Here is a 17,774-nt window from a genome sequence, read left to right as displayed (position 1 = left end):
ACACCCCCACAGTGCAGCCCCACCTGTCTGCCACGGGACTCTTTGGGATGTCACGGCCTTTCCCCCAGGAAAGAAAGCCTGGAACCTTCGGGTTTCACATGCAGTTGGGGGCCACCCTGGGCACTCCATGGGCAGCAAGAGCTTTCTGTCCTGCCACCTTTTGTCTGGAAGGAATCTTCAGCTGTGTTCAGTTTGGGCAGTCAGACTGGCAATTTCAGCGCAGGGCTCCTGCAAGCCAAGGACAACCCTTTCCCCCAGGAAGGAAAGCTTAGAGCCTCAAGGGTTCAGGTGCCTCTGGTGGGACACCCTGGACACTCCATGAGCAGCAAGAGCTTTCTGTCCTGCCACCTTTTGTCTGGCAGGAATCTTTGTCCGTGTTCAATTTTGGGAGTGAGACTGGCAATTTCAGCACAGGGCTCCTGCAAGTGAACGACAGCCCTTCCCTCCAGGGAAGAAACCCCTTACCCTCGGTCTCTTCTCCTGTTCCCTAAAACACAACCTGCAGGGGAGCTTTCTGGGATCTCTTCTCTTGGGAATTGGGAAGATAGACCCACTCCCATGTTTAACACCTCAGGCAAAACAACCCTTTGAACACCTTTCCCAACCCTCCCCAACCTTTCCCAAAGCCCAGATTTTACAGGTGTCCTGTAATTCTGGCCCAATCTCACCCAAGCCCACAAACCATGACAGAAACCTCTCAGCCTCACGCTGCGTCCTTCCCATCGGTGTGCATTATGTGCAGGCAAAAGGCCTTAAAATCAAGCACCCAAAATTCACGGCCTGTTCTTTTTCCCAGAAAAGAAGGCGTGGTGAACTCTCCAGACCAGGGAACTGGATGATCTCCCCAAAACTCCTTTGGTACACGCTGCAGGGCCAACGATTCCTCTGCTCTGCCCTGTCGGCACTGCTTTGTCTCATCTGGGTCCCCAGAAACTGTCAGTGAAAGCCGGGGAATAAAATCTCTGAGCAGTTGGTTGGTTTCCAGAGGTGACCCTACTTCATTCAGCGCTGAAGGGACACAGGAATTGCTCTCTAACACCTGTACATCAGTTCTCAAAACTTTTAACTATTTCTACATTTTAGCAGACAAAGGAATTCCTGTCCATTGGCTTCCCAGTTCTCTGCAGGAATTCTTCTTCTCTCTTCTATTGGCTCTTGATTTCTCACTTTGCATGATACTTAGTCCACAGTTTTTGTCCTTTTCTTGTCTTTTCCCTAGATAGGGAGAGCCTCAGTAACTGTCTGTGTTAGTTTCGTCTTTGTCTCTGGTTTCTCTAAGGGTCTTTGTGGTTTAGAAATTCTGCCTTCTTGGTGTCCAGGTCTCAAAAATAGATTTCTCTGCCAGGTCTCTGACCACTGAAATATGGCAGGCCTTAAGCTTTTACTTTGTTTTTCTAACAAAAGGCCATGGCCCAGAACTTGTCCATCATCCATTGTCTGTTGCCCCCATTCAATCTCCTGCCAGCAGTTTCTCCCCACTGCTGGGTGGGCTCCTTTGTCAAGCACTAGAACTTGTTGGGTAACAGGCCCAGTCCTGTTGCCTATTTTTCGTGGGGATGTGCAGGAGGGCATTGAGTCTTCCATGAGCAAATTGGCAGAGGACCCCAAGCTGGCTTGCAGTGTGGATGTGCTGGAGGGCAGGAAGGCTGTGGAGAGGGACCTGGACAGGCTGGACCTCTGGGCCGAGCCCGTGGGCATGAGGTTCAAGAGTGCCTTTGGTGCCTTTGGGGCCTCTGGCCACAAGAACCCCCTGCAGCTCCAGGCCGGGGGCAGAGGAGCTGCAAAGGGTCCCCGTGGGAGAGGCCCTGGGGGTGCTGGTGGACAGAGGCTGAACCTGAGCCAGCGGGTGCCCGGGTGGGCAAGAAGGCCAAGGGCAGGCTGGCCTGGATCAGAAAGAGTGTGGCAGCAGGAGCAGGGCAGTGATGCTTCTGCTGGACTGGGTACTGGTGAGGCCACAGCTGGAGTGCTGTGTCCAGCTCTGGGCCCCTCAATTCAGGGAGAACCTTGAGGGGCTGGAGTGGGTGGAGAGCAGGGCAATGGAGCTGGGCAAGGGTCTGCAGTGCATGTCCTGTGAGGAGCAGCTGAGGGAGCTGGGCTTCTCCAGCCTGGAGAAGAGGAGGCTCAGGGCTGACCTTCTCCCTGTCCACAACTTCCTGACAGGAGGCTGGAGCCAGGTGGGGGTCAGCCCCTTCTCCGAGGCAACAGGGGATAAGACAAGAGGACACGAGGACCTGCCTGTCAGGGGCTGTTTGTCAGGGACAGGAGCAGGACTTTTTGGAGAGAAACAGGGATTAGGTATTGAAATGGGCTGCCCAGGGAGGTGGTGGAGTCACTGTCCCTGGAGGTGTTGAAGCAAAGACTGGTCATGGCACTGAGTGCCGTGGTCTGCTTGACGTGCTGGGGATGGGGCGTAGGCTGGACGCCGGTTGATCTCCCAAGTCTCTGCCAACCTCAGGGACTCTGGGCTTCTGTGCCACCTCAGCCTTTGGGGACAGCGTGCTGGTGGCTCAGAGGCTCCGTCCTTGCCTTGCCTTGCCCATCTCCTGGCTGCCAGGCAAGGGCCTTGTGACATCACAGCCTCTGTGGAACAGCACGGTGGCTGAAAACTGTCAGTGCTGCGTCCCCGTGCCCAGAGCCTGGGCAGAAGTCGGCTGGCAGGGACGGGCAGAGACTGTGCAGAGGTGTCAGCTCGTCCCGCAGCAGCACGATGCCCAGCCAGGGCATCTCCTGGCTCCTCAGGCTCTCGGTGCTCCTGCTCTTGCCTGGCCCACTCGAGCCTTGCAGCCGTGCCACAGGTGCCATTGCTGAGAAGCGGGGTTTTCCTTGGATGGCCCCTTGCCAGAAAAGGCAGGAGAGGCTGGAGAGAGGGGAAGGAGGGGGGTCAGGCCGCTGGGATGGGGCCGACGGGCCGTGAGCCCGAAGCCAGCAAGGCCTTGGGGCCACACGGTGTCAGGGGAGGACTGAGAGCCCCCAGGGAGGAGGAAAGCTGGGCAGGCCCCAAGGCTGCTGGGCCTCTTCCTTGCCAGCCCTTTGGCCAAGGCCCCGAGGCAGAGGTGGGGCTCAGCCCCTGCACAGCAATGGGGCACAGGCTGAGCCCCAGGGACACCAGAGCCAGGCGGCCTGAGCTCTTCTTCCTGCAGCGTCTGCCTGGGGCAGCCCAGCCAGGCCTGAGTCTCTGCAGGACAGGCCAAGCCCAGCCAGAGAGGGCTCAGCCCTCTGAGGCTGCACTCACTGCCAAGGGAACAAAACATTGGCCCAGAGGACATCCTGCCCCCAAATGGAGAACTGGAAAGGTCAAGAATAAAAAAGTCACCTCCCCCATTCTTCAAGAAATGTTCAGATCTCTTTCCTAAAAGCATCCAGGACTCGGGTCACCCAGTTTTCTCTCTGACAAGGCTTTGCAGGGGCTGCTTGGGAAAGGGAAGCCCTGGGGCCCCAGTGCAGATGGGTGGGGCTGCACTCTGGGGGGGTCGGCCTTTGGCTCTTGGCTTCCAGGGGCCACCAGGAGTCAGTGAGCCGGGCTGGGGACGAGGGGCAGGACTGGCTGGGATTGCCTCTGGGGCCTGGCCCAGAAAATGGAAGTGTCCCCATGGGGGCAGCTGGAATGGGCCCAGGAAGGAAATGCTGCCCCAGCACAGGCTGTGGGCCAGCTCTCTGCAAGAGAAGTTGAGGGCTCTGAGGCAGAGAGGGGATTAGAGCCGGGTACAGGCTTGGGAATTGCCAGGAGGGGAAAGGGATGTCTAAGAACAAGTCCCTCAGGAGAGGGAAGCAGAGAGGCTGTGTTTTGACCCCAGCACAAGGGTCTGCAGGGCAGAGCAGAGAATATCCCCCATGTGAGATTGTTGTGCATCCCTCCTTGCAGTTCTGACAGGCACTTCTCTTAAAAGGTCGTTCTGTGAGCGTCTTTTTGTTCTTTCCAGGTGGGATGCAAGCTGTGGGGTGGGCTTTGGGCACTGGGGGGCAGAGGAGCCAGGTGAGCATTTTCCTGCCAGTCTGAATCAGATGTTAATTCTGGTGGGCTGTATCCTTGGTGAATCTAAGCACATCCCTTGGCATTTGGTTTTTTTCTGGTGGTACACAACCTGAGAAGCATCAGCAGAATGGGAAGGAGGTCCTTGCAGGAAGAGGTCAGTGTAAAGGAAGCTGAGAGGGGAGCTTTGGTGAGAATGTTGCACTCTGAGGGCATCCCTCAGTTTGTGCCTTTGCCTCTGTGATGCTGAAAAAGCCGGTCCGAAGAACTGCTCAGAGAGTTTTGGATCTTTTGAACAGCAAAGGGATTTATTGCCAACGTCGGGAGCGAGCGTGATTTGCACTACAGAGAACTTGCTCAAAGGGTTCACACAAAATCAGAGGTTTTATACAAGTTTCATATGTGATTAAATGTGATAAATCATATTCATGCGATTACATCTGTCTATACGTATTAATAATGGGCAGAGCTCAGGTGGAGCTTCTCTTGACCCTCAATGCTCAGAGGGGTTTAGGTGAGTCTGGGGTCTCTGCTCCTCTTCATCAGTTCCCAGTGTCCCCATCCTTGTCCCTCATGTTCCCACTCCATTCCTGGTGCTCTCCTTCCCAGTGTGACCATCCCATTCCTGATGTCCCCATTCCTAGTCCCTGGTGTCTCCAACCTGCTGCCAATGTCCCCGTTCCCATTCCTGGTGTCCCCATTCCCAGTTCCTGCTGTCCCCAACCTGCTCCCAATGTCTCCATTGCTATTCCTGGCGTCTCCATCCCATTCCTGATGTCCCCAGGCTGCTCCAGTGTCCCCAACCTTCACCTGGTCTTCCCATCCTGCTCCTGGTGTCCCCATCCCTTTCCCCATTGTCTCACGATGTCCCCATTCCCATTCCTGGTAACTCCAACCTGCTCCCAATGTCCGCATTCCCATTCCTGGAGTTCCCATTCCCATTCCTGCTGTCCCTAACCTGCTCGCAGTGTCCCCATCCAAGCCCCCCTGTCCCCATTCCTATTCCTGGTTCCCACAGAGGAACTGCCGGAGGCCGGAGGAGGGAGCCAGGATTTATTGCCCAAAGCAGGAGATTTTCACACCCAAATTAAAGCCGCAGGAATAATTGTGGTCCTGGGTTCCACACGGGAAAAAGCAGGAAGTTGATCCATCGGGAAGAGCCGCAGGGGGGCCGGGGTGGGTGGGAGCAGCGGGATGAGCTCTGCCAGCAGCTCCTGCCTTTCCGCAGGGAGAGGGAAGGGGCAGATCCAGCTCCGGAATGGCTCAGGCTGTGATTCCTGCTGGGATGAGAGCGGGGAAAGGAGTCACCATGTCCCTGTTCCCATCCCAGGGGATGGAGCCGGCTGTGGAGCCCAGGGAAAGTAGGAGCTGCGCTGGATTCCCTCCTGATCCTGCTCCGACCATCCCACCCCAATCCCACTCCATCCATCCCACGCCAATCCCACTCCAGAATCCAGCCCTGATCCCAGTCCACAATTCCACCTGAGCCCACTCTGGAATCCTGCCCTGAGCTGGAATCCCCTTCCAATCCCGCTCCAGCCATTAGGCCCCCCTTCCCCTCTGGAATCCCGGCATCCATCCTGGGATCCCTGCCCAGAGGATCTGGATCCACACACGCTGCTGGGACTCACTGGTGGGTGCGGGGTCGTATCCATTCCCCTCCCTCTTCCCTATGGAAAGAAAGCGGGATCAGCACCCGTGGCACAGGATCCCCGGAATGCTGCCGGGCGGATCCGTGCCCCTTCCCGACCCCCATCCCGGGAGTTACCGGATCGGAGCTTCCAGACACCGACTCCCACGAGGCCGATGATGATGATGATGGCAGCGATGACGGACACAGTGTCCTAGTTAGAACAGCTGGGACCGATTCCTCACTGGATGGGTGTAGCCCAAAACTGTGGATTCTATGGCCTTCCATGCCATTTTCCCAGGAACTGTTGTCAGGAGAGGCCTGCCAGGTGGGGGGGATGTCCTGAGCACCCTCATAGCCTTTTATGGACTGAACATCCTCATATCCTTTTTTGGACTGAGCATCCTCATATCCTTTTATGGAATTGCCCGCTCTGAGGGAAGAACTAAGCATCCTTTTATGGAATTCCCCGCTCTGAGGGGAGGACTGGGCATTCCTGCCTGAACTGGAGAATATATAAACCTGAAGTTTCGGAACCTTTTTACCACTCGTGGGATCCAGAGGAGGACTGCAGCTCACCGCTCTCAACCAGCCTGAGACCGCGACGCTCAACTGGACTGCAATCCCCACTTTTGACCAGACTGCAGCAGCTCTCCCACCAGCAGGTTTTTTTCTCCTCTCCCTTTACTTTGGACTTGGGGGGGGCCCAAGGAACAGCACTTTGTTCATGGCCCAGGGTACTGGTTTATACATTTGGGTTTTGGGGATTCAAACCAATTGCTTGTCTGTATAATCAGACTTATTGGGCAAGGGGGGGCCAAGGGGGGTCCAAGGGGGGCCCAAGGAGGGCCCAAAAGCGGCAAGGGGGCTGGGCCAGGGGGGGAAGGGCTGCAGGGGGCGGATTCCGGAGGAGGAAACCCGCCAAAAGCGGCGGCCCAGCCGAGGGAGGAGCCGAGCGGGAGCACAAAGAAGAGCAGCCAAAAGGTCCTGGCGGTCGCTCGGCAATGGCGGGGGGGGCGAGAGCGGTTTGGGGCCCCCCGTGAGAGCCGGGGGGGAACCCCGGTAGCCGCGGAGTGGGGAGAGCGGAGAGGGGCGATCCCGGAGCTGGGGGACCCCCGGAATGCTGGAGGGGGGGGAACAGAGAGGGAGTACCGGGCCCCTTTAATGGGGGTCCCAGAGAGGGGGAAGGCCTTGGAGTGTGGAGAGGAGGGGGGACCTTGAGGCGGGGTGGGAGCCGAGAGCGCCAAGAGGTTTGCGAGGGTGGGAGGCGAGAGAGGAGGGCCGGCCGGCCCCGGGAGGCAGAGTGGGGAGAAGTGAGCCCTGGGACCCCCCTGGCAACACTAAAGGGGACCCCAGAGAGTGGTAACCCCCCGGAGCCGCGGGACCCCCGGCAGCCTGGAGAAGGGGGACCCCCAATGCAGGCAGAAGTGCCATCAGGCCAGACAGGGGGGACCCCCCTAACCCCAGAGATCAGAGAGGGGGAATTCTGGGAGGGGGATTTGGGCTGAATCTTTGTGTTCTGGGAGTTTTTATGAGCACAAGATGCCCTGTGCGTTCTAGGGATGGACTTGGGCAGCAGAAACTCCCAAGGCAATGCGCTCACCCCTTGTTTTTCTCCCCCTCCCCGGCGGTCGGGGCCGTGCTGTTGTTCCCGATCCCGGCCGGCTGACCCAAGAGCCCGGCCACGTGTGCGGGGCCCGATCCGCTCCCTGCTCTCGTTTTCCCGGGGCAGCCTCTGGTGTCCCCCCGGCTGTGGGGGCGTTTTGTTGGCTCGGGCACAGGCGGCCCTTGTGCGGGGCTGTGTGCCAGGGGGCTGTTGGGGGTCCCCAGTGGGTGTTTTGGGGCGGTGTCGGGGTGGGTTGTTGGCAGAGCCCCGTGGGTGGTCGGGGGGCTGCGGGTCCCCCCCTTGTTGGGGGTTGGTGTTGGTGGGTCAGGCCCCGGCGGCTCCATTGTGAGCCTGGTGTGGGCGGGGGGGGCTGGTCCGGGGCAGCCGGAGGGAGCCGAGGCAGCGGGTTTGGGGAGCCCTCGGGAGAGCCGGGGGTGGGGGGAGGAAGGGCGGGAGCCCCGGAGTGTGGAGAGCGGAGCGGGGCGATGGCGGAGCTGGGGGACCCCCGGCAGGCTGGAGGGGGGAGCAGGGAGAGGGAGGAGCCCCGGGAGCCCCGGGAGGCTGCAAGGGGGATCCCGGAGAAGGGGGAGCCTGGGCAGTGGGGACCCCTGGGATCCCCGGGCCAAGAAAGTGGAGAAGGCGGAGAGGGGGAATGTCTGGGCATCTGGTCCACTGAAGCAGAGAGTGAGGGGAGAAGGGACCCCTGGGACACCCAAAAGCCTCGGCATCCCTAAGCGGGACCCCCAGCAGCCCAGAGAGGGGAGAGCCCAGAAAGTAAAGGTGCAGAGAGCAGAGAGGGGAAACGTCTGGGAGGGTTTTTTTGAGCTGAATGTTCATATTTTGGAGTATTTTTTTTGCTGACTCTTGATCTTTTGCAAATTTGCGGGGAGTTTGTGCGGGTTTTTTTTCCCCAATCTTGTTGTTTTCTTTTTTTCTGGGCTGAATGTTGGTGTTTTGGAGGTTTTCAGGGACACAGGATGCCCGGTGAGTTCCAGAGATGGACTTGGGCAACACACTCACCCCTTTCCGCCCCCCCCATCAGGATTTCTGCTTCCCAAAGCTTGGGCAGATGGAGGAGGAGGCTGCGAGGAAGATGCCGCGGGCCCCCCAGGCAGGTGAGGAGGAAGTCAGTGCCCCTTTGGGTCGGTCTTTTGTGGCCGTCCTGCCGGGGCCGGAGTTGGGGGGATGTCCTTGGGCTTCCCTGTGGGCCGGAGGCAAATCCCCTGCCTGTCCTTGTTGCTTCCTGCCCCAGGCCCCGAGGTGAGGCCGGAGAGCGCGGAGGACAAATCCCGGCGGCAGAGCCTGGTGGGAGAGGCCGTTTTGAAGGGCTCCCCGGCGCAGGAAGGCAGCGGGGAGGAAAAGGGCCGGAGATGCCCCCGCAGGAGGGGCTCCAAAGCCAGTCCAGGGGGCTGTGAGGAGGAAAGAGCCAGCGTGTGCCGGGAAGGCGGCCGGAGCTTGAGGCGGACCTGCGAGCTGGTGGTCCCTGAGCAGCCTCCCAGCAGGGAAAAGCCCTTCAGGTGTTTGGAATGTGGGAAGAGCTTCAGGACAAGCGCCAGCCTCCTCACCCACCTGCACATCCACAGTGGGGAACGGCCCTACACGTGTGGGGAGTGTGGGATGAGCTTCAGGCACAGCTCCGCCCTCCACAGGCACCGTCTCATCCACAGTGGGGAACGGCCCTACACGTGTGGGGAGTGTGGGAAGAACTTCAAACAGAGCTCCCACCTCCGCAACCACCAGATGATCCACAGTGGGGAAAGGCCCTACAAGTGTGGGGAATGTGGGAAGAGCTTCATCCGGAGGGCTGCCTTGACCAAACACCAACGGACCCACCGGTAAGAGAAGCCCCGAGTGCCCCGACTGCGGGAAGAGCTTCGGCCGCTGCTCCAACTCCATCAGCCATCGGAGGACCCGCGTTGGATGATCCACAGGGACCCCCGTTGGGCACAGACCTGGTGACCAACATTCCTGGTGACCCCTGTTTAGCAGAGACCTGGTGCTGGAATAGAGTTCAAACACTGAAGAAGAAGAAGGACTGGCCCATCTGATGAGAAAGAGAAGACTCCAGTTCCCGGATAACATGACGGTCAGGATGGTCTCCCCAAAGAAGAACCCTGAAGATTTGCATCGAAACTGCTGGATGGGCCAAGGGCTGATCCTGCCTTCCCTTCCCCTTTCAGGCGGCTCATGGGGTGAGAAATTTAAAGTTTCTGCTGTGCTTGCTTTGTGGTGTTCTTGCTGTGTTTGAAGTGTGTTTTTGTAGCCAGAGCCTCTCAGCGAGGCCTACGAGCTTTTCTGAGCTGGTCAGGGTTTGTCTTGATCAAGAGTGTTACTGGGTGAGCTGCTGCAGGGGTTGCTTTGTAAAGGTGCTGCCAGTTTGTGGGCAGTGGAATAAGTGGTGGGAGATTGTGCTGAGGGAGTTTCCCTGTCCCTGGGAAGTGGCAGTGCCCGAAAAGGGTGATGGAATCCCCTGGCCTTGGGAATGTGTTTGGGGCAGAGTTGGTGTGGGGAACAGCCGAGAGCCCAGACTGGACTGATCTGGTTTTGGCTTCCCTGGGGCACTAAGAGGCAAATAGACCTTTGAAGAGTGGGGTAAATGTGCCCTGACCCTCTGTTTTCTGTGCCCCCCCCGTGTTGAACCCCCCCTTAAAGGGGTGGTTGAGGTACATCCTTAAATGCCATCATTAAAGCCTGGGGGACAAACGTGGTTCAGTCCCCCCTCTAGAGTTGCTCTAAATTTCAGCTGTTGGCACAATGCAAGGCTGAGATTGGATCCAGCAGCCCCCAGCACCCCAGAGGAAGTTGGGAGCTCAGGGGGACCACCCCCATTTCCCAACCCCCAGTGCCCAAAGACCCCCATGGGACAGTCCATCCCTCCAGACCACCCCCCTTTTCCACCCCTCTCCCTGTTCCTCCCACTTTTCCATGGTCCCCTCAAGCCCCAGCCTTTCCCAGATCAATTTTGGGGTCTCAACCCCCACTTTTCCCCCTCTCTCACTCCTTACACATCATTTCTCCAATCCCCAGCCCCCTCATGCTCAGTTTGGGGGTCCCACCCTCCCCTTTTCCCCACTCTTCTGACCTCTCCCACCCCTGTCCCCTCATCCCCCATTCCTCAGTCCCCCTCCCCCTCCACTTTTTGGGGGGTCCCACTCCTGTGCCGTTCAGTATGAGGGTCCCACCACCCTTTTTCTCTCCACACCTGTTTTCCCACCCAGTCCCCCCCAAAAAAGCAGTTAGGTGGAGTCCTGGGTGGGATTTGAGGTTTTTTGGGGGCTGCTTAAGGAGCTGTGGGTTTTTTAGGGGTTTCCCAGCACCTTTTTGGGTGTGCTGGGTGCCGTGTTGAAGGGCAGGTGCCCTCCCAAAACCCCCTAAAATCAGGGCAGGGTTTGGGGGTCCCGGCTGGGCCCGAGGCCACGGGGAGGGGCTGCGGCAGCCGGCGGCTCAGGAGCTCTGTGGGGAGAGAAAAGGGGGTGAGAGCGGGGTGGGGGCACAGGGGGGACACCGGGATACACCGAGACCTGGACTGGAGCCAGCGGGACCAGAACTGGGGCAACAGGGATCATACTGGGAGCAGCTGGGAGCATGTTGGGGGCAACTGGGATATACTGGGAGTGTCTGGGAGTGAGTGGAACCATAATAGGGGTGAATGGGAGTGACTGGAACCATGCTGGGAGCAACTGGGATCATCCTGGGAGCAGCTGGGCCCCTGCTGGGCTCATACTGGGATCTTACAGGGAGCAACTGGGTCAATCCTAGGGGCAACTGGTACCATGCTGGGGAATACTGGAATCATACTGGGATCCCAGTGGGAGCAGCTTGGCCCATGCTGGGAGCCACTGGGGCCACAGTGAGGGTGACTGAGGTTATACTGGGAGTGACTGGGAGCATTCTGAGGGCAGTTGGGACTATGTTGGCACAACTGGGATATACTGGGAGCAAGTAGGATCATGGTGGAGGTGACTGGGATTATAGTGGGAGCATACTAGGAGTGACTGGGAGCATGCTGAGGTCAACAGAGATCATACTGGGAGTGACTGGAACCATATTCGAGGTGAATGGGAGTAACTGGAACCACGCTGGGGGCAACTGGGATCAGAGTGGGAGCAGCTGGGCCCCTGCTGGGCTCATACTGGGATCACCCTGGGACTGACAGGGATCATGCTGGGAGTGACTGCAATACTCCTGGGAGCATGTGAGAGGGACTGCAACCATACTGGGGATGACTGGGATCAAACTGGATTCATACTGGAAGTGTCTGCAAGTTACTGGGATCATACTGGTAGCAACAGTGATTGTACTGGGATCAAACTAGGATCATACTGGGAGCAACTGGTTCTATGCTAGGGGAACTGGGAACTACTTGGATCCCACTGGAGGAACTGGGAGCAACTGGACCCATGTTGGGCACAACTGGGATCATACTGGGAGCAACTGGGCCCACAGTGAAGGTGACTGGGGTCATACTGGGAGTGATTGGGAGCATTTTGAGGGCAGCTGGGATTATGTTGGCACAACTGGGATATACTTGCAGCAAGTGGGATCACTCTGGAGGTTACTGGGATCATAGTGGGAGCGACTAGGACCAAACTGGGAGTGACTGGGAGTGGCTGTGAGCAACTGGGATCATGCTGGAAGCTACTGGGAGCAACTGGGAGTGAGTGGGACCACACTGCGGGCAACTGGGATATACTGGGAGAGATGAGGAGTGACTGGGATCATACTGGGACTGATTGGGAGTGTACTGGGAGTGACTGGGAGCATGCTGAGGTCGACTGGCATATACTGGGAGAGACTGGCAGTGCCAGGGATCATACTGGGAGCTACTGGAGACATAGTGGGGTGACTGGGAGCAAGTGGAACCCTGCTGGGGGCAAATGGCTTTCTACTGGGAGTGCCAGGACATGTCTGGGTTCATCCTGGGTGTGAGTGCCACCATCTGGGGTGTCACTGGGATCCTACTGGAGTCATACTGGGAGGGACTGGAACTACAGTGGGTGACTGGGAGCAACTGGGACCATGCAGGGGATAACTTGGATCCTACTTGGAGAAACAGGGATCAGAGTCTCTGATACCACTCCCTACTGGGAGTGACTGGGATCATAGTGGGATGATACTGGGCATGACTGAAAGTGAGTGAGATGATAGTGGGGGTGACTGGGAGCATGTTGGAAGCAAGTGGGGTATACTGGGAGTGGCTGGGAGTGACAGGGATGATACTGGAAGTGAGTGGAAGCACAGTAGGAGTGAATGGGGGCTACTGGAACCACACTGGGGGCAACTGGGATCATCCTGGGAATGGCTGCAAAAATACTGGGAGTATGTGAGAGGGACTGCAACCATACTGGGGATGACTGGGATCAAACTGGATTCGTACTGCAAGTTCCTGGGATCATACTGGGGGTGACTGGACTCATAGTGGGATCATGCTAGGAGCAACTGGGACCATACAGGGGCAAATGGCATCATCCAGGCAGTGACTGAAAGTGCCTGGGGCCATACTGGACTCAGACTGGGAGTCCCTGAGAGGGAAAAGAACCATCCTGGGGGGGGGGGGAGGGGGCTGGGAGCAACTGGGTCCACCTTGGGGGCAACTGGGATCCTCTTGGGAGTGACTGGGAGTGACTGGGATCCTAGTGGGAGTGACCAGGACCATACAGGAACCATCCTGGGAGTGACTGTCAGTGACCAGGATCATACTGGGAGTGACTGGAACTATTCAAGTGGGAGCTGGGAACCAGTGGGGCCATGCTGGAAGCAAGTGGGAGTAACTGGGAGTGACAGGGTGCATACTAGAGGCAACTGGCATAGACTGGGAGTGACTGGGATCGTACTGATGGGAACTGGAAACATCTGGGGCAAGTGGAAGTAACTGGGTATGACTGTGAGCAGCTGAGGGCAACTGGGATATACTGGGAGTGTCTGCAACCATACTGGTGGGTACTGGGATCACACTCGGAGCACCTGGGAGTGACTGGATCTACAATAGGGAAACTGGGATTGGCTGGAACCATGCTGGGGGAAGACTGAGATCATACTTGGATTGACTGGATCTGTGCTGGAGGCAACTGGGAGCAGCTTGGCCCATGCTGGGGTAAGTGTGATTGTACTGGGATCATACAGGGATCATACTAGGATCATACTGGGAGCGACTGGGTCTCTGCTAGGTGCAATTGGGAGCAACTGGGATCACACTGGGAGGAACTGGGAGCAACTGGGACCATGCTAGGGACAAGTGGGATCATACTGGGATCACAGTGGGAGCAGCTTGGCCCATGCTCGGGTGACTGGGGTCATACTGGGAGTGACTGGGAGCATTCTGAGGGCAGTTGAGACCATGCTGGTGCAACTGGGATATACTGGGAGCAAGTGGGATCAGGCTGGAGGTGACTGGGATCATACTGGGAGCAACTAGGACCACACTGGGGGTGACTGGGAGTGGCTGTGAGCAACTGGGATCATGCTGGAAGCTACTGGAAACAACCAAGAGTGAGTGGGACCACACTGGGGGCAACTGGGATATAGTGGGAGACACCAGGACTGACTGGGATTATACTGGGACTGACTGGGAGCAACTGGGACCTTGCAGGGGGTAACTTGGATCCTACTAGGAGAGAATGGAATCAGACTGGGAGTGACTGGGATCATGCTGGCATCAGACTGGGTGTGACTAAAAGTGACTGAGATCATCCTGGGGGTGACTGGGCCCATCCTGGGGGTGACTGGGAGCCCCTGGGCCCCCCTGGCTGGAACTGCTTTCCCTCCTGCGGGTTCTTGGCAAAGGCCCCAAAGCACAAACTCTGCTCCGAGCCCTCGGGGCGTTTCCTCCCTTTGGGCAGCAGCAGCTCCTGAGCCCTGAACAGGCTCCTGTCCCCTGCAAACACTTCACCTGCCTTTGACCTGGGAGCTCTCAGTGACTCACACATTTACTGAATGTTTAAACTCAGCTTTTTCTCTTACTTTTCTTCTTTTCTTTTGTCTTTCTTTCCTCTTTATCCTTTCTAAAATTCCCCCTCCCCTCTCTTTCCCTCCCCTCTCTGTTCCCCTCCCCTCCCTCTGTCCTTTGTGCCCCAACCATGATCCCAGTTGCTCCTAGTATGATCCCACTATGTGTCCAGTCACCCCCAGTATGATTCCAGTAACTTCCAAACACTTCCAGTATGAATCCAGTATGATCCCAGTCACCCCCAGTATGGTTGCAGTCCCTCTCACATACTCCCAGTAGTATTGTAGTCACTCCCAGGATGGTCCCAGTATGAGCCCAGCAGGGGCCCAGCTGCTCCCACTCTGATCCCAGTTGCCCCCAGTGTGGTTGCTCCAGGATGGATCAGGAATGGGGACCCCTCTGTGCCCCCCTTGTGTCACCCTGTTCTGGGGGAGCTTTGGGGGGACATCTGCACCCCAACACAGCATCCAACACATCCCAAAGTGTGCTGGGACCCCCTTGAACCTGGAAATTGAGGGGAACCATGGAAAACCCTTGTCAGAGAGAAAATTGGGTGACCTGAGTCCTGGATGCTTTTAGGAAAATGGTCTAAAGATTTCTTGAAGAATGGAAGGGGGTGACTTTTTTATTCTTGACCTTTCCAGTTCTCCATTTGGGGGCAGGATGTCCTCTGGGCCAATGTTTTGTTCCCTTGGCAGTGAGTGCAGCCTCAGAGGGCTGAGCCCTCTCTGGCTGGGCTTGGCCTGTCCTGCAGAGACTCAGGCCTGGCTGGGCTGCCCCAGGCAGACGCTGCAGGAAGAAGAGCTCAGGCCGCCTGGCTCTGGTGTCCCTGGGGCTCAGCCTGTGCCCCATTGCTGTGCAGGGGCTGAGCCCCACCTCTGCCTCGGGGCCATGGCCAAAGGGCTGGCAAGGAAGAGGCCCAGCAGCCTTGGGGCCTGCCCAGCTTTCCTCCTCCCTGGGGACTCTCAGTCCTCCCCTGACACCGTGTGGGCCCAAGGCCTTGCTGGCTTCGGGCTCACGGCCCGCCGGCCCCATCCCAGCGGCCTGACCCCCCTCCTTCCCCTCTCTCCAGCCTCTCCTGCCTTTTCTGGCAAGGGGCCATCCAAGGAAAACCCCGGTTCTCAGCAATGGCACCTGTGGCACGGCTGCAAGGCTCGAGTGGGCCAGGCAAGAGCAGGAGCACCGAGAGCCTGAGGAGCCAGGAGACGCCCTGGCTGGGCATCGTGCTGCTGCGGGACGAGCTGACACCTCTGCACAGTCTCTGCCCGTCCCTGCCAGCCGACTTCTGCCCAGGCTCTGGGCACGGGGACGGAGCGCTGACAGTTTTCAGCCACCGCGCTGTTCCACAGAGGCTGTGATGTCACAAGGCCCTTGCCTGGCAGCCAGGAGATGGGCAAGGCAAGGCAAGGACGGAGCCTCGGAGCCACCAGCACGCTGTCCCCAAAGGCTGGGGTGGCACAGAAGCCCAGAGTCCATGAGCTTGGCAGAGACCTGTGAGATCAACCGGTGTCCAGCCTACGCCCCATCCCCAGCACGTCAAGCAGACCACGGCACTCAGTGCCATGGCCAGTCTTTGCTTAAACACCTCCAGGGACGGTGACTCCACCACCTCCCTGGGCAGCCCAAAAAGCTCTGAGGCGTCACACCTCTTCTTTTACAGTTCTATCACAACTTTTTATAAGTCAATCATATTATATTATAGAGCTCCATTTCTATGTTGGTTACGTACACCTTTTATGTACCTTTATGTACCTTTTATAAACCTTTTAATGTGTTAATAAAATCCCAGAGATCCTGCTTGGAATTTCCAGATCCAGGGACTGAGAGGATCTCGCTGAATAACACTTTCAGTGGGCACTGGAGTCCTCAGGGTCTTGGAGCCCCTGGAGCATCAACAGCTTTGTCCCTCCAAAGGGGTCCCAATTTGTTTCCAATGGTTCAGGAATACAAAATAAACCAAATACCTGTTTCCGGAGCCAAATAAACCAAATACCAGTTCCAGAACCAAATAAACCAATGAGTCCAGACTCCCAAATTAATATCCAAATCATGGCTGGGCTTCGCGAACGAAGATTTGGGAAGGGCTCTGCCCACATTTGCTACAAGCCCACTGGTGGCTAAAGAGGCCAATACGAGATAGACACGTCCAGTTGCAAAAGGCAGAGCAGAAAGACTCCTTGGATGGGATCGACAGGACACGGTTCTTTCTGCGTTGTTTTTTCTCCTCGATGGTGATCCTGCTGCGTTCTCAAAGGAAGCAGCAGCGTTAGAGATGGGGTGTCTCCAGACCTCCCGACTGGAGGCCAGAGTAGAGCAGTGATGAAGATCAATGTGGCCAAGGCTAAGATGTTGTTTCAGGCAGTCCTTGTATCTCCTCTTTGGGGCTCCTCTCTTGCAGCAGCCGGTGGCAAGTTCACCACAGAGCACGACCTTAGGGAGGGGGTGGTTGGTCCTTCATCCTGGAGACGTGCCCTGCCCAGCACAGCTGTGTTCTCAGCAACATGACCTCAATACTTGTGACTGCTGCCTGTTCTAGAACAGATGGATTGGTCACATCATCTGACCAGTGGATGTTTAGGATTGTACGGAGGCAGCGTTGATGGAAGCGTTCCAGGAGTCGCAGGTGGTGGCTGTAGATGACCCATGATTCGGATCCATATAAAAGAGTAGACAGCACAATGGCTCTGTAAACACTGATCTTGGTTCTTTTCTTCAAGTGTTTATTTCATCAAACTCTTTTATGGAGTTTTCCAAAAGCTCTCTCTGCCTTTGCCAACCTGTTGTCCATCTCTCCGTCAATCTCACCATCCAAGGAGATGAGACTCCCTAGGTAATTAAACTGCTGGAGTGATTTGAGCTCTGATTGACCAATGGTGATGTGGGGATGATGGAAGACTTCCTGAGGTGCAGGTTGATGGAGAACTTCAGTCTTCCTTAAGCTGACTTCCAGCCCAAAGAGCTCAGCAGCCTCAGCAAAGCAGGATGTTAAACGCTGCAGAGCTGCTTCTGTGTGAGCAACGAGGGCGACGTCATCAGCATAAAGCAGCTCCTGGACAAGATGGTTTAAGGTCTTGGTGTGGGCCTTCAGTCGCCTTGGGTTGAAAGGGCTTCCATCAGTACAGTATCGGATGTAGATCCCGTCCTGATCATCGAGGTTTGCCGTGGTCCTTTGGAGCATCCTGCTGAAAAAGATTGTGAATAGGGTTGGTGTAAGAATGCAGCCTTGTTTCACACCACTGGTTATTAGAAAGGGCTCAGAAAGTGCATTGCCATATCTGACTTGGCCGTGCTGATCCTCATGGAGTGAGATGATCATTTTAAGGAACTTGGGGGGACAACCTAAACGTTCCAAAATCTGCCACAGACCTTTCCTGCTCACAGTATCGAAAGCCTTGGTGAGGTCAACAAAGGTTCCATAGAGACCTTTGTTCTGTTCCCTACACTTCTCTTGCAGTTGTCTGAGAACAAATCCCATGTCTGTGGGGCTCCTGTTGGCTCTGAAACCACACTGGCTTTCAGGAAGGATTCCTTCTGCTATAGTGGGTATTAGTCTGTTCAAGAGTATTCTTGCCAGGATTTTGCCAGCAATGGAGAGCAGAGTAATACCCCGGTAATTTCAGCA

The 17,774-nt window shown here is 56.8% G+C and overlaps 1 long non-coding RNA gene across 3 annotated transcripts in view; it reads right to left on the bottom strand.

Annotated features, from left to right (window-relative positions):
• The window catches only part of LOC135405804 (uncharacterized), a 369,333-nt gene that overhangs the window by 318,989 nt on the left and 32,570 nt on the right, over nucleotides 1-17,774 (bottom strand). Inside the window, exon 3 of one of the 3 annotated variants that reach the window (XR_010426010.1) lies at nucleotides 5,232-5,250. The exons of the other annotated variants lie outside the window; for them this stretch is intronic. This is a non-coding gene — a long non-coding RNA (uncharacterized LOC135405804). Of the gene's footprint in view, nucleotides 1-5,231; nucleotides 5,251-17,774 lie in introns of those variants that run through there. 3 annotated transcript variants of the gene reach the window in all.

Source organism: Pseudopipra pipra, chromosome W (genome assembly GCF_036250125.1).
Source record: "Pseudopipra pipra isolate bDixPip1 chromosome W, bDixPip1.hap1, whole genome shotgun sequence".
Classification (NCBI taxonomy): Eukaryota; Metazoa; Chordata; class Aves; order Passeriformes; family Pipridae; genus Pseudopipra; species Pseudopipra pipra.
The sequence above is the reverse complement of the archived record's forward strand: the minus strand, read 5'-3'. Positions and strand labels throughout refer to the sequence as shown.